Source organism: Wolffia australiana, chromosome 5 (assembly GCF_029677425.1).
Source record: "Wolffia australiana isolate 7733 chromosome 5, ASM2967742v1".
In the NCBI taxonomy this organism is placed as follows: Eukaryota; Viridiplantae; Streptophyta; class Magnoliopsida; order Alismatales; family Araceae; genus Wolffia; species Wolffia australiana.
The window spans coordinates 4,355,187-4,373,542 of record NC_135839.1 but is presented as its reverse complement, the minus strand read 5'-3'; positions in this window follow the sequence as shown (position 1 = coordinate 4,373,542).

The window sequence follows — 18,356 nt, the reverse complement described above, 5'->3', positions numbered from 1 at the left end:
TGAACCGCTTGTTGCTCAACATTGTTGTTTTCTAGAATCATAAATTTTATCAAACTGGAAATTTTCACTATAATTGACGGATTGGCTGTTCGTACAGAAGTTATCCAAGTCAATCCATGACTTGATACAATCGCATTTTTATATCTGATCTTTACAATCAAGCCATAGTACATGTGCAATGATGCGTGATTTATAATATGATCATACAATGTTGATTGGTTATTCTTAAACACATATCATAACATTCCTTTCCATAGGTATTTGAGAAGTGCAACAAAATATTTGGATAACAAATCACTATCTATTCCTGCTAATAAGATGAGGATGGTTGTACCTATAAACCTTTGTGATGAGTCCACACAATTCATCTTTATTAAAATTACCAAAGTTTTCTACCAAATTACCAAAGACTTTAGTCATGTCACAATTATAGAAGTAGTTCTTAGATATGAGATGTGAACAATATCTTTTTTATGGATAATTGTGTTTCAACTATGACCTACTAGTCCATTCATGAATCTCTTTATATGCATGCAATCATACATACCATAAGGTTATGTCTGCCATCATTTTGTTGATAATGTCTTCATTTTAAGGTGAATTTGGGATTCTGATAACTTGCAAATTACCATGATTAATCGATGAATTTTACATTATATTTATGTGTTTTAATAACCATATTTGCATGTTATCATATTAAAATGGAGATAAATGACTTACACTCTGATTTTACTATTATTTCCATTTTTTTATCATTTTTTACATGGTATTTAACCTCATTTTATTGAAGAAATATTTTTACAGGGTTTTAAATACTTGGCTTAAGGTTGGTAAGGGCTCACATAATTTTTCTGGAATTTTTTCATATTTTTATATAACTTTTTGTCCATTATATAGCAAAGAAATGATTTTTTATATTTAAATAATACATATTTAATTTATTTGGCATTTCATATTTATATACTTATCAAGGGGCATCCACGTCATTCGCCCAAAATTCGGGCGAATAAATGGATGAATATTGTTTAATAAGAAAGGAGAGAGAAGGAAATGAGCATTATTGGCACATTATGTCATTGCAAATCGTGATGTCATAAGGAGCCAATCATTAGCTCAAATATGGCGTGGAAGGCGACAAAAGAAAAAGATAAAAAGAAATTTTTTTTTTAAATATATCTTATTCGTTAGCGCGTAGATTTAATGTACCCGATAACTAACAAATGAATCAGTGTGCACGTGGCGTCGAGTTGCCGCATGCATTTAATGCACGCGGCAACCGACATGCACGTGCACGGTTTATGTTATTTTTTATAAAAGTCGTTAGCACGTGCATTTAATGCACACGCCAACCGACATTTTTTTTAAGAAATCGACGTTTTACGGCGTCGATTCGCTGCGTGCATTAAATGCACGCAGAAATCAATGCCGTAAAACGTAAAAGAGAAGACGGTAAGCTTACCACATTTTTATTATTATTTTAAAAATGACGCAGGTTAAAAATTGCGGCTCAACGGGAAAATAAAGAAAAGGGGGTGACGTGGCATTTTTATAGCCATTTAAATATAAGAATCGATTTCCAATCATTGCGGGCAGCGGATGCGGACAACCACGTGTGGACACGTGATCCAAGGACAGCGAAAACAAGGAAATAGAGGCTTAGCCAATCAGAAAAAAATTGGTTTTTTTAATATTTAAATGATCTAATGGCCTAGATTAATCTGCAGTAAAATGACGATATCTAGAGATCTAGATGTCCGATTGGGCTGAAATTTTGAGGGCTTGTTTGTCTTTTTCCCTCTACAATCCCTATGGTTGGATCTTTAAATAAAGGTCTGAAAAAGGGCGAAAATCACTTTTTGAGGCTCACTCCAAGGATTTGGCCAGGAAGGACACAAGAGTTGCTTTGGAAGTCGACAGTTCTTGATTCTGCACTCAAATTTGTAGGTTTCTAATTTGTATTTTAATCTTCTTCTTGAACGATTCCAACACGCCAACCATGGGTGAAATTTACATGCCCTAGAAGCGGTTTTGAATGAAATTAGCACTGCATTTTGATTCTCATTCAAGATCTGGTTTTATATCTTTAATTCTACATCAATTTTGAACATTTCTGCATTATTAGATTTTTAATTTAGGGTCGGCTTTCATCATTTCCCCAAATTCTTCACTTTCTCTCTCTAGGTTAATTTGTCTAGTTTCTCTCTCTAGATTTGATTTTTATTTTTTAGAAATTTAATTCAATATATAAAAAAACCTGAAAACAAAATTTGATTCGAAAAGTCATTAATCATGAAGTCCAATTTAAAAATCCCTTTCTTGATTATTAAATTCCCAATTTTAATTCATAAAAATTGTCTTAAAATTTTATAATAATTGGGAAATTAATAATCCGAATTAATCTGATCTTATAATTGAAATAATTCTATCTTGAACTTTTTGACTGAAATATTTAAAATCAAAATTAATTATTACTTTATTTTGATTTATTCAAAACATTATTAAGCATAATTAAGATTTATTAATTGTAAAATTAATTCATCTTTGAATTAATTCATTGAAATTGTATAAAAATTATTTCTTGCTGCCCCCTGTGGTTCAACCCCTTGCTTTCTCTATATTCTATATTTAGTGATTAAAGGAAATTATAAATTTTATTGTATCAGTCTAAACGCCAAATCAACGACATATTTACATGCATTTTTAGGCTTATCAGATTCATGCATTAATGGGACCATTTTTTAAAACTACACATTTTATTTTAATGTTTTACGTATTTTACAGACCAAATAATTCTGATTCCGTGTTTTACGTATTTTACACATTTTATTTTAATGTTTAAACATGATTGGTTTGAGTCGGTTTAATTGTTTTCTCGAGCTGATTATTTTATATTTTGAAGGGCTGAATTAATAAAAATATAAAATATAAAAATAAAAGGAAATTTTTTTTTGGATGAAGCGCCAAGGCCGAGCCAGCAAGATGTAGAAGCCCTCTAGCTAGCTACAGGCCCGCATGCATAGAGCGCTCAAGCCCGAAAGTGTTTTTATTTTTTTAATATAGGAATGATATATAAACAAGCATTTTATATCCACTAGGGACTGGGCTAACAAGAGGAGAGAAAGATTATCAGCGTCCTCGAATCAAACGATGGTTTCTGCCCAAGGGGGACGTCGAGAGGTGATCTAACAACCTGTGGAGGACCCCTAAGGCCAGTTCATGCTATCAATGTCTGATGAAGGCCCTCTTGAAGCCTTAAAGGGATCTCTCGACCCCAATTTCTTATCTTTTTATGGAATTTGACATGTGAATATCATTAGGACAACCTTCTGGTAGTGCGACAGGCTAGAGGAGAGGCGTGACACCTCTCTAACTTCCTAAAATGCCAAGGACAGTGCAAGAGGAGCTCAAGGAGGCCCTAGATCTGTATCAACAAGGAGGAAGTTTATCAGGACACACACAGGAGCTAGGTAGCAGCGATCTGCGCTGCTGCTTATCATAATCCAGGAAATCCAGGGCTATTTCATCAAATTTTCATAGTTGGGCCTCTTTAAGGCATTTTGACAAACACCTATTGCCATGTAAACCATATTCCCCTACTATAATAAAATCCCAAAATCATATACTAATATATGTATATATTAAATATTAATTATTACATTCTTCCTCACTACCTTCTTTTATCCTCTTCAAATCTACCCAATTTTTAAAATTCTTCTTAAAACAGTAAAATATGTTATAGCTATATCTCTCTCTTAATATTAAACTCCATACACTACCTCAACCCATTAATCTATATATAATTACTTAACATCTTCTTACTTTGATCGACCCTTTAATTCTTATATCGTTTATTATTTATCCTTCTTCTTATCTTAAACTTAAAATAAATACACCGATTCACTAAATTGGTAAATATTATTATCCTTCATTATGATATCTATCTATCTATCATAATCTTACATATGATCTTAAAAACCACTAAAATAAATAATAATACTAAAAGTATCTCCTACTAAGAATAGCATCATATTATATTCTCTAGCTCATTACTCTTAAATTTTAAGCAAAATCAGAAAAATAATTTATCCATTTATCTGTCTTATGCTCTTCCTTTATTAATTTCATTGTCCTAATTTTTTACTATATGTAACATCTATACAAAATAATAATTCGAGTAACAATGTAATTAACACATTTTTTTATAAATTCCTGACCTTATTTCTTCCCAAACTCTTAATAATTCTTTCTACTTACTACTTATATTCCGCCTTTTCATTATCTTCTTTGTATTGCTCCTTATCATTTCTATTTTTTCTATTACATAACTTATTTATCTTATTATCATCTTATTTTCCCAAACCTAAACCTAACTCAAACGTTATGTCAATCTCTAAAGGCCAGTTCCTTTGGAGATGACCTTATTCCCACTATACATATTTGGGTGAGTGTATATAATCAAATATTTTATTTTATTTACGCAAATTACAGAGATATTAAAAATAGCACCCTAATTTTCCTTTGTCATCCATAACCATGGAATTCCAAATAGTCTAGGTGGTACATAGGAAAAACAGTCATAAGATACAAATATGGTTTTTTGGACATCATAAGATACACTTAAATTGCAAAGGTTTTATGAAAAAGATATATTTCGTCTTAAGGGAACCAAGTTCCAAAGTGTGAAATCCACATGCAAGTTTCTCCTTTGGTGCCCTCTTCTTACCCTTTTTTTATTGAGAACTCTTACATCTCAGGTTGACTACAATGGCGAGAAGATCTTCACAAATCTATGCTGATGCTGATTGATTAGAAGAAATTAATACTTGATGCGCTAAGAGCCTTATAAATATGTCTAGAGGTCAAACACTTGTGGATGTTTTAAATGAGTCAAGCACAGAATAAGAGGAATCACTCATTGAAATGGTTTGGTTTTATTTTTATGTTACAATTCAATTTGCCTATTTAGTTTCTCAAAATGTGCCGAAAAAAGGCTTGAAAAGTGAAAAGAGAAAATGTGAGAGCAGTATTGACAAAATTCTCCGCCGAGCTGATGTCTGATTAGACCAAGAGAACAAATTCTGAATATTAATAAATGTCTCACAAGCTGATCTGAACCAGAGACATATAAGTGAGAGAGTATAGAGTGGTCAAACTCACCTCTGTAATTAGAGGAAACTTAATTATTTCAGGATGCTAGAATTTACAAAATGGATTTGAGGGGAAGTGATTCATCTCTATACTATGCCCCAATGTTGGTGCTAGACTATTCAAATTATAAGTGTGGCCTTGATTTCCAATCTTGCCTCTTGTAATCTGGGGAAATACTGGAAGTCCTTGAGTAGAGTTCCAACAATTCATAAGAAGATAATAGGGAAACTTAGATGATTAAATCTGTATAAATAAATATCATAATCCTTATCCAAGGCAGGTGAGTAATAAAAATAATAATTCAGAAATGAGGATTTTAGAGTCCCTCTAGCAACTTATAGATGGTTTTATATGCACTCCACACAACATGCACAACCTCTTGCATAAAAATGTCAGATTTTGATAAACAACTAAACTTCTCTTTTTTCTATACCTTTATGGATTAATTTAATATTAAACTATTTTTAGAATGCTGTCACACACTGAACAGGCTGCAAGCTGTTTATTTGGTGGGTTGTTGTACCATGGAATGTAGGCTGCTAGTAATGATATCCTTATCAAATATCCATCCTCCGATATCATGATATGTGATCTCCTTAATGATAAATACATTACTGCTATTGATTCTGATATTGATACGATATATATATATATATATTACAAGGTAAATAGTGGACATAAAAGTGTTGGAAGACCAACGGGATAGTAATATTAAGCCAATGATGATAACAATAAGGGAATGGATAACAGATATTTTGAATAAATTTTATTTGATAACATTGATGTAAATTTTTTGTACATCCCATAACAATGAATTGAATTAAATCTTAATATCATGTCGAAGTTAATCGGATCAAGGAGGATTAAAGAGTCAAGTGGGAGTTGAAATACCAAATTAACTTCCCAATATGAATATTTATTTTAAACTAATGATCAATATTCAAGTCATTTACCCAGTAATGCATACTGTAAATATCTTCATATGATTCTAAATAAACCACTCTTACTCTAATATAATGAGTTCTCCTTCAACTGGCAATGATGCGATAAACTAATAGGGCTCACTCCGGACAGATATGGTGACAAGAGAAAATACTAGATTTCAAAGAGGAAAGAGGAAGATAGGGAAGTGAAAAACTAGAATTGGAAGGTTAGTTTTGTTAATCCACTAAGAGAATTCCTCTCCATAGTGGTATTTCTAGGAGACTTAAAGCAAACTAGAATCCATGTAAGATAGGGAGGAATAAAAGATCATAAGTAGATGATGGTTGTGCTCTGAAATCAAGACATGAGCGTCTCAGCAGGTATCAAGGCCACATAGTGGTTTCATGATGCAGGCCTTCCACAAGCTATCGAGGCCACATAGCTAGCTAGGATAGTAGGGGTGGTGGGGCTCCTTTTCGGAGGGTATTAGGGCTACATGACTCTAGACAACTGACATCACTAGGGAGAACTGGGAATGGATATGGTATATGTCATCACTCTACATGTTGGAGGCCATGTTGTAGCTAAAAAAGAAGTGAGGTACGTGAACCCTGAGACACAAGGACAAAGTGAGCTACACAAACCCTGGGACTCGGGGTCAAAGTGAGCTATGTCAACTCGGGGATTGATGGATATTATGTGGCCGTCAAGCCAATCACACTACCATGATTATTTAAGTTCATTGAATAAATTATTTGCATTCATTATTATTATGTGTGATGTTTATAATGAAGTCCATGAATACGTGCAATGACAAAGTGAATTATGATGAGATCATAATACAGTGATCACTAGTCTTTAAACATGTATTCTAAATATTCCTATTCGAGGATAGTCGAGACGGACATCGAATTATCCGGATAGAATAGCACTAGCTGATCCTACTTATTCGATAAGTATAGATGATCATGTGACTGTTAGTGTGGCGACACTAAGGACAGATAGTGGGTGCTCTTTGGGGAAAGAGTTCACTGAATTGATCTGTATGAATCCCTGAATGGTATTATACCTAAACGTCAATCAGGTTGATTCAAGTCACGGTTGTATAAGTGATCCACTGATCTGAGACACCAAGGACATCTCATGAGTGGACGACTACATTTTGACTATGGCATACGAGCCTCTAATCATGGGATTCAAATAAGTTATAGATTGGATGTAGTAAGAAGCTTACGGAGATGATTGAGTGGTCAAGATGGGATCATACGCCCTCGGTATAAGAGGAGATTGACTCGAGGAAGATGATGCAGGAAAATCCCTGGCCAGGGTAGTGAGGATATTGGAGAAGGCGTTCTCCAATGATCCCCGTTGCACATCAGTAAAAAATCAATGACGGGTTAGGGTTTGACGATAAACTATGCTCTAAGTCATTCGAGAGTCTCGCATGGATGATGGATTATACCTATACAGTAACCGATGACGGTAAAGGTTCCATGAGAGAGTTTGAGAATACTCGGTATCTTCTAGAGCACGAGGTGTGCCTTGGCACCCCGCGGGCTGGAAACATAACCTATCAATTGGGTTAAATTGATCCTTATTTAATTAATCTATATGTTGATATAGTTAATTAAGAAGGTTAGTCAATAAATTTTATTGGGCCATTTAAGTTATTAACTAGAAACGGTACATGGGCATAGAGGGTCACACGCACAAGTTCATAAGGGCTTTGGTGGATATATTTTTCTTTGGAGGATTTTTGAGAAAAACCTTAAGTGAAATATAAAGAGGGAAAGGGGTCTCATTTTAAGCACCCATGTAAGCCTCATTTGAGAGCCCCTCCCCTTTCCACTCTCTTCTACACTCATCCAAGGAAGAGTGTCTTCATGGTGAGGAGATCTTCAAGATTCTCAAGAAGAAGTGAAGAAGAGGACGTGGAGATCCAAGCGTCGAGTGATCGCGTAGACACTTCTAGAGGCCGGACGCGTGAACGGCTTCAGAACGATCTCGGAGCAGCAAAGTCAAGGGCAGAACGAGTTCCCCAAAAGGTACTACAAATGTCTTGTTTTCTAGATCGATTGAAAATCGATCGATAACACTTCCGCACCCATGGAACACATTTTTCCATGGATGAACCAAAGCACAGAAACCAACAGGAACATGGGGTCAAAGATAGCTTGGTGAACTGATAACATCACATCATATCAATTACATTATCTTTTTATTCTTCTTTTTAAACTCATAATTTTGGATTTGCACTAGCATTATTCACCATTTAATAATAAAATGAGAAATTTATGATTTATTTTCCTAAGCCCTATTTCAATATATTTTATTCATTTTTGAGAGTAACCACACTTGACTCCTTAGAGTCAAGTGGATTTCTTGCATCTTCTCAGAGTTTTACTTGCAAAAAGGGCTTAGGTAAATACAATGGTGAATATGAGATACAAATGAGAGGAAAGTAGAAACCGAATCCATCTAATAGATATTAGAAAGATGTCAAATACACAAGAAACCCCCTCTAGAAGCCCATTCAAACCTCCTAAAGGACCGGATCAAGAAAATCAAGAATAATGGAACTAAACCACAATTGAAATTGAAATGCTTGTTGTCAAATCTCAAAATGGCGGGAAAGTGGATTTAGGCTGGAAATCAAGTAATCCAAACCCTCCAAACCCTTAGACTTAAATCCAATGACTGGGAGAGTTAGGGCACTTTTATTTAATCTCTTCTTACCCCCTCTGTATCTCATCTTGGATTTCTGGTCTCAACTTGTTGTTAAAGGCCCAGTGCATCAGATTTCTTTGATCCATTCTTGTTGTACAAGAGTTTGGGAGAGAGCGTTTAAGGGTGATCAAGATTATTGGAGAAAGAGCACCACTTTGCCCTTGATTTGAAATTTCTCACATTTTTATCTAGGTGAGAGCTTACAATTCAAGCTTTCTAACACATCATACGGCACTGAAAAATTCTTAATGTAAGAAAATTTACAGAATTTTTATTCTACTACCCATTGGTGCCCAACTCTCCTGCCGAGTGCAGAGCCACTGCCCACAAATTGTGGCCAAAGGCTCTCTTTAACATTAAATCTTATTTCTTTCACTAAAAAGTCCCCAAACATTGGTAGAAATCATAGTTTGTTATTAAAAGTTATCTACAACAAAATAAATATGTATTTCATTTATTTAAAATATTTTTGGCTACTTTTCATTCATTTCATTGATTTTATTATATAGAATTTAAAAAAACAGAAAATATAAAATCACTTAAATTAATTATTTTAAAATATATTCTAATTGGAATTTACTCTCTCGTTACCTGCTGATTGTGGATTTGACCCCTACCCTGTCCTAAGTAAGGAAATATTTATGAATATTTTTGCATAAATCAGAACCTTAAAATGACTTATTTAACAGAAATTCTGGATTATCATGGACCGTGGAGAGAAGTTTCCTTGAAATCTCCTCAATTGTGTATTTTCCCCCAATGAGAATGGAAGCTCTTTTATCATGGTGGGATCAATGATTAGGTCTGTGTTGGTAACATCTTCTTGGGTTGTCATGCTACTGTTGTCATCATCAGATTTGGAATCAAAATTGATAACAAGTATGGTATTGGTCATGCTCTGTAGGAGTTTTAAACTCAATCATGGTATGTATGACATTTTTCAACGTTGGGCTTTTACTTCCTTGTTGGAATATGATGATATCAACACACTATGGCAAGGAGTTGGAACAAGCTCTTACTGCTTTATGGAACCATAAATATTTATTAACCCATTAAGCAAGCAGACAAAAATCTAAAACTTTAAAACTTAAAATATGTTTTTCATGAAAAACCCTCAAACATATAACTTTGAAGGAAAAGAAATGTTCCAACACAATGTAATTAATAGGACATAATATTGTATGGCTTGTTACTAGGAGCCTCTATACTTGAAAATATAAATGGAAATTAATGATGCATCTCTAGCTTGAGGCTTGATACTTAGTGTCTCTATACTTGGTCCCTGTTTTTGGGATTGATTGTAGGTAAAAACAGCTTGAGGGTTTTTCATGAAAAATAATTAATCTAATGCATAGTTTCTTACATACACCTCAAGAAATTTACATTAAACATATTGGTCTGATAGACAAGAATGCCAGATATACCCCATTTTTTTAGCTTAGTTTCATTGCCATCTTGGTGTGTAGTATATATCAAGGTGTTAAATGTTGGGTTAAAGGCCTTGACGTGGATGAACAAATCAACCTATTCCGCAGCGTAAGACTTTAATGAAAGTCAAACGGCATCATTAAAGCACGGATCGCATCCGTGATTTCTTGGATCCGAGAGTGAGACGAGTCGAGTTGCTCAAATGTGCAGCCTCTAGATGTATCCACGCGATCCTAAGCATGTCGAATCTCCTCCTTCTCATTGACAAGCCCCGTTCTACCTCCACTGTGGTCGTTACGTCGTTCGGACCGCATCGAGCATGGAGAGGGGTGTTGGGATAGGGGAGAAGAAGGGGATGGCCCTTGAACATTTCTAGCCTGGGTGAATTTTGTTCAGGGCCTTCCCCCAAAAATTAAGCATATCTTCTAACGTCCAAAAGATCATTGGTGTGTGACCCTCTAGGCCCATGTATCAGTCTAGTTAACATCTCTAGCGGCCCAATAACCTTTATTGGCCTTACAAATTAATTAACTATATGAACATATAGATTAATTAATGTCAGATTGATTTAACCCAATCGATAGGTCAAGTCTCCAACACATGGGATGACAAGCTACACCTCGTGCTCTAGAAGATACAAAAGAGTGTATATCAACTCGCTCATGGAACTTGTTCATCATTGGTTACCGTGTATGTATAGTCCCTTATCCACTTGACGCTCCTTGGATGACTTAGGGCATGGTCAACTGTCAAACCCTAATCAGTCATCCGAGTTAGTACTGATGCATTCGAAAATCATCAGAGAACTCTTCTCCCGATATTTCACAGCCTTGTCCAAGGATTTCATCTCATCGTCTTTCTTGAGTTATCACCTCTCATACCGAGGGTGGATGATCCCATCTTGACCACTCAATCGTCTTCGTGAACTTCTTGATGTACCTGAACTATGATCGTTTAGAATACCATAATTAGAGACTCGTTGGCCATAGTCAAAGTGCAACTGTCCATCCACAATACGTCTTTGGTGTCTCAGGTCTAAGGACCACTTACACAACCATGACGTGAATCAACCTGATTGGCAGTTCAGTATAATACCATTCGGGGATTTGTACGAATCAATCCAGTGAACTCTTTCTACTAAAGAGCACCCAGTATCTATCTGATGGTGCACGCCATCGAAGATCGTCAACAACGTCGTCCGCGCCGCCCGCCACTGTCGTCGAAGATTGGGTGAAATTGCTCGATTTATCGAGTTTTGTTTTTTTTTCGTTCTTTCTCGTGTTCCATGTTTTTCTCAACTCGTCGATGTGTTTACGTCGCGTTTGTGATGCGTTTTGCACGTCCCTCACCGTCGACACGGGAAGGGTCCTTAGCCATTTTGGACCCCTTCCTTGTGCCTTGTCTCTTGTTTCCTTTCTTTTTATTTTGTTTTAAATTCTCCCTTTTATCATGTAATGAGGGGGGGCATTATATAAGGGCCCCCTTAATGGACCCCTTTTCCCCTTTTGGTTGACCCAATTTGGGGGCCCATTTCCTCTCCCTTTTATAACGGAAGAGGGGGCGCACTAAAAGAATCAGACCAGGAGAAAGAAAGAAGGATTGTGTTGTTTATTTTTCGTCTGGTCTCACCTCCCCTTTGCAGAAAAGGAAGATCACGAAGAGAGGAGGGGAGGGCGAGAGGAGGCTGAAGAGTTGACGCGTGAAGCCTAGGAAGGTCTTCCCCTCCCCAGCCATTGGCCCAACCTCCATCAAGGGAATCCCACGCCCCAACAACAGGATTCAACTCCATTCCCAGCTTGTGCGTGTGCATGGAGAGTCCACATCGCGCACATGGATTCGGAAAGCCGGCATCTCGCTACCGGCCTCGGTTGATCGCGGTGGCCTGACGGCCCTCCGTGAATGGAATTCTCCCGGCGGAGATCTCATCCTTACCCCAGCGAAGGGTCCTGATTGGTGCGTCGGTTCACCTTCCTGGTTACACGCCCTAGGAAGCCAGGACCACCGCCTAGATGGGTGATAACGCCCTAAATTCGGTCATTATTTCATGCTATTAGCACAATTTTATGCATTTAAAGAGCTTAAAATGGGATTGTTATCATGTATTTACATAAAAATACTGTTTTCAAGTGATTTCTGATTTTTCCCTAATTTTTTGTTATTTCTATGAATTTTAAGGGATTTATTTGAGCTTGAAATAAATATTTTTGAATGAAAATTTCAAGTTTAATATTTAATTTTGAGATTCATTAGTACGGGGATGAATCAGTGAATTTTCTAGAATTTTCTAAAAATTTTTAGGATGTTATTGGATTTTTCTGAGATTTATTTCAGGAAGAAATACATTTTTATTAAGAAAAAAAGATATATTTATAAGGAAAAAAATAAGTATTAAGATTATTTTTGAGCTTTGAAGGGCTTTTCGTAAATTTTCGTTGCACTGATGCCCTCAAAACAGCTCTCGGTCGTGGTTGCAGTCGTAAAGATATCATTTAAAATTTTCTAGGGTTCTAACTGCAAATGATTTAATATTTGTTTTAATATTTTTTAGGAAAAACCATAGGAGAGTGAATGCACAAGGGGTAAACACACAATTATTTTTGGGCGGCGTCCGGCGGCAATTTTATCTTTTAAAAAGGATTTATGTGTAAAATGACCAGGCGACCCTCAATTGCGACAACGTGGCCTCATCACAGCCGTCGGATGAGAATCCGACAACGGGTAGTGCTAGCGCCCAGCGGTATGTGGCGCAACGAAAATGAACCCGCCGGTAGAAGTTGAAAAGTCACCGTCCAGTCAGAGGATGACACCTCAGCGCGCGGTTTAAAAGAAAAATTATAAATAAATGGATTTAAATCCAATGGCTAATATTGGTTTAAATTCATTTATTCATAACTTTTGATCCAGAATTCCGATTGAGATGAATTTTTTATGGATTTTCTCGCCTTGATCCCCTCTTTCTATCTATAGAGTGGATTATTGAGATCAAGCCTACATTGATAGATAAAATAATTACTAAATAGGGATAAAAGGGTAATTTTTACCATTTAACCTAAGTATAAAAGCCAAATCTTGATAGGAGGGGGTCATTCTTGATGGTTCTCTATCACAGTTGCAAGACAAAGAGGAGCCCTAGGCTGGATCAACCTGTTTGTTACCTTTCCCTTCATTGTATTTGAATTTTTGGTGCATTTTGGATGAAGTTAGTTTAATTTCTTGATTGTTCTTCTTGATTCTGGTCTGAACCTCTAAATCGCTTGGCTTGAGCGGCATGTACAAGCCCTGATTAGGATTGAGAGGAGTAATTGAGAGATTTAACTGGGTATTCAAGTGCATTTCAAAAGAAAACTATAAAAAAAAACTTTAAATTCTAGGGTATTAAAATTCATTTTTCATTATTATCTAATAGTGTAGTTAGTTCTGAATTATCAAACCTACAAAAACCAACCAACCAAATCAAAAAAAATTTCTTAACCCCTCTATTTGAATTCTTCGATCCTTTCATTTGGATCAATTAATTCAACTTAGAGCTCCATTACTTCTTCTGCTCTTCTCATCTCTTCTAACTCCCTCTCTAAATTCCTTGTCTAATTAGGTTGATTTGATCTTCATTGAAGATCAAATTAATCCTAATTAGGGTTGAGTTATCCAAAAAATCATCGAATTGAACTCCCTACTAGCCTCCCTTGGACGATAACTCTACTCATCATTGTACATCTTAAGTGAGGTTTTATAAATTTTATTGTATGAGCTAAGAATTGACAACGACAAGGGTTTAAAATTGCATAAAATTCACCCCTATTTTTGGCTTATCAATGGGCTCTGACCTGGGCGACGGCTCGCCTCCACAGTTCCACGCCCGGGAGAATCTCGGTCCCGCCGTAGTGGCCAGACGCCTGCGCAATGCCTGAACGTCTGATCTTGCCCGATCGATGAAAGGGAAAAGGAGGTGCCGAAATTGCACTCAACTCCCTTAGCACCTTAGTCAAATAAGTCGTGAAAGGGGTCCCACCTCCGGCGCCTGATGTCAATTGTGGACGACGAGCTTGCTACCCGACGACATTGCCAAGGGGGACCGCCGCCCTGTAACTAGTTTGTTCGAGGTCGTCGGGGCGCCTACATCCACTCGACAATAACTCCAACGTCATGCTGGCTCCCCATTGGTCATGTTTACCGACGACCTGCCTATCCACGCCGTCCTCTACTCAAGATTGTGTCTGCCCAGCTTGATCGGTTGTCGAGCTCGTCACCTCCATTCGCCCTCTCTCTCTTCTCTTCCAATTGCTCTGGCATCACCCTTTGCTCATCGAGCCGCCGTGAACTCTCCGGTGACTCTCTACCACACCCGCTCCGATTGCCGCTGAACATTGATGACACTTCACGATGAGCCACCACCGACTAGATACGCATGTCCTCTCCCGTCGCTCGTTTATTTACCTTTTGAAGTGTATTTTCGTCTTGACTCCACCGCGCCTAGGCTAGGTAGGTGAGAGAGGTATTGAGAGAAGACTACAACTCTGTGAGTGTCTTACCAGTAGGGACGAGACCGTTCGTTACGTGCGCGCCCTACAGATTGATTCCGTTCGGCCGTAAACGCCTTCGTCGCTCCGATGAGGTTCGAGAGGCCACTGTCGCCATCAACGGTGACCCCCATCCAAGCTTGGAGCTCGGAGCCTGCACGTAAAACACATAGGACACCGATTCATCACGTCGTAGTTACATAAACCATTAGGGTTGCATCCATCTAACGACAACCTCATCGACGTTCGATACCATCATCACTTATCGGCACCGAGTTATCATAATCGGTGTCGACCGGACGACGTCCGAGACAACGTCTGACATCACTATCCTTAGTGTCACCACACTAATGTCTACAGGACTGAACATACTCATCGTATGAGTGAGGCTAGATAGTGTTATTCTATATCCATCGATGTCCTACTCGCGTATCCTTCGAATAGGAATGTTTAGAACACATGCTTGAAGACTAGTGATCTCTGTATTACGATCTCATCATAATTCACTAAGCCCGATCATGTATTCATGGACTTCATTATAATCATCACATGTGCACTATAATGAATATGTTCTATTAATGAACATGGAACAAGATGTGGAATGTGTGATTAGCTTACATGCCACACATATTTCCATCATTAAATTTATCTAATGAACCTAGTGACCATGTTCTATCAGTGGGCTATAACATACTGTCATGATTGATCTAGGCCCATTACAGTGATTAATAACGGGATGCATTTGTGTCATATGTATATTGAAAATTTGGTAGTGAAATTAGGAGAAGACATTGAATGTATGACACAATCTTCAAGTATTGCGGCTCATCTACTATTCCACCCTTTGCGGATGGGTCTACAATCACGGCTACAAGGCTGAGATTGTTTGTCTTATGTAGCTTCACATAGATTCCATGAACCAAGTTTTCTAAACATTCCTATCATCAAAGATACTCACTCATCCTTAGGCATCCTTCTCCTCATGAACCAAGTTGATTTGGAAACCCATGCATGGCATTCTCCATGTGCCAGGTCACTACATGAAAAAGGAGAACATCTCCAACAATATTCTCGGTTGATTAATTTGCATGGTCAACATGTACAAATCCAAGGGAAAGGAAAATTCTTTCAACATCTCCCATTCTTCATGAGAGACCTTTATTTTCTTTCCTCCATTTGTGAATAAGGTTATCGCTGCATTGATTGCATCCTACTTTTCAATACGCCCTTAAGGATTTCATAATTGATATTCCATCCCGTCCGGCAGTCCAGGTGAATTATTATTGGCTTGAAATTTCACATCATGTGCAGATTCATATATGTATAGATCACTTTGTTGATTGACAAATGGCTTTAAAAACTATTCTAACTTTGGTAACTGGCTTGCCAAGTGAACTAGTGTGTCCATATTATATATCATTTGTATGGTGTCCCACATGCAGCTCAAAGCCCCTATAAAAAGGCCATTTTTATCTTTTTCCAATTAACAATTATATTTCAAAACTCTTTAGTGCTGCCTAAACAATGATATTCCCTATGTGCGAAATGGACCAACATGTCATTTGGTATTAAATCATCCTTTCATTTTGTACTTCACAGTTGTTCATCTATGGCTATGCATAGATTCAATGGAAATCTCATTAAGTTTTTTTTCATGTGATAGATCTCAGGGAGAAGTAGTAATTGATCTTTGAGTTTATGCCAAGTTCCTTCAGCATGTCAATGAGGATCTCAGCCATCCACTCACTATTTTGCTTTCCACAAAGTTTTAAAATGGGGAGGAAGTGCTACTCATACTTCCAAAAAGAATTAATCTAGGATGTGATGATACCAAATAGGCCACAATCACCATCAACACATCAAATGCAACTCATAATTGTTTAACATAGGCTACCATTTGTTTGATCTCCACCATAATCTCATCAAACAGCTTCATATTCCATGACCTGATGACCCATTCACAAAGAGGGTCCATGTTACATTGGATAGCATATCACTAAGTTTCTTTCCAAGCCTTAGTATCAACCAAATATTATGATAATTTAATGTAGCAAAAAAAGGTTAATTAATATCGTTTAAGGATTTTTATTTATGAAATAATATTTATAATCTCCTTAAAAGTGTAAAGTAAGAGTCAAATCCATAGAGAGAACATATTGAATAAGTGAATTTTAGAATTTTAATTTATTATATATATATATATATATATATATTACTATGAATTAAATCCAATGAAGTAAAAGTAAGTATCATTTTGAAAAGGGATGAAGACGTTCACAAAATTAAATACAAATAAACCTTGTGAAAAGGGAAAATATGTATCCTTATTACCACATTTTTTTCAAAAAATTGAAATTTATTTTGGCATTATTTTAGATTTTTCTAATGAGGAACCGTATTTAATTCTGATTAAATACCTTAGCTCATGCTTGAACAGCGCCTCATGATGGTTTATAACAGTGGTGTGAATGGAGTGAGAGGATAAGTTTGATTATCACGGATTATGACGGAGATGGCTTGGAATGAGTGCGTCCGAGCGGTGGAGCAGGTCAAGTGAGGCATATATTACTATAGTCAATGGTGGTGGAGATGGAAGTGGAAACACACTAACAAGCAATTGAGGTTGTGGTGGCATTCGTGATGGTGAGAACAAAGGCCGCCAGTTACGGTAACCTAGGAAAAAGGATGAAGATATGATTTTGAACAAAAAAGATCATACAAACCTCATCATCATGTGCCCTGGAGATGATCTGTGCTTTTTAGTCATGGGTCTAAAACAGATTGTCACTCATCCTTCACTCATGGAACATGAGAGCAGACCCAAATGATATTTATAATGAATAAATATTTCCACTAAATATTATTACGAACAGACCCCAAGGCAATCTATTTTATTGGGAGTGGGGGGTTCTCTTCATTGATTGGAGTTAGTTGATGTACGTGCGGAAGAAATAAACAATTGTACTAAAATTTTCAACCCGAAACACATTTAATATCTCCATTTGTAGTTGAATCATTCTCAACCGTCCAATTTTATCTCCCCTTTTTAATCTATGTGACAGATTTCTAACATGGCATGAAACTTTTTCGTGACAGTAAAAGTCAAAAAACCCTTCAAAATTAAATAATTAAAAAATATATTTCTGACTTGTAAAAATATTTTCTTTATGGATTTAACGTCAGATAATCCCATAAAATACCACAAAATTGGGAAATTTTCTATTATCATCATAAAAATTTAGTAAAAACCTAAAAATATTGGAATAAGTATTTTCTTTACAAATTTAAGGTGAAATGATTTGATTAAAGACCAGAAAACGGGGAAGAATCAGAATTTGGTTCTATAAAATATGAACCCCTAGAACCATTTAAATAGATATATATTATTGAAATTAATGTATAAAATTATGGTAAAATACTATAAAATTGACAAAAGTCAGAAGTTCATTCTAAAAAGTAATGAATCAAATTATACCTCAATAGCGCGCATGTATGATCATTTCAATGAAAATAAGCTGAAAATATAAGAAATTATTATTAAATAGAAGGTTACCTTGATTATCACAGATCGATGTTATCTTCCGTCTCCTCTTGTATTTCACCCTTGAACGG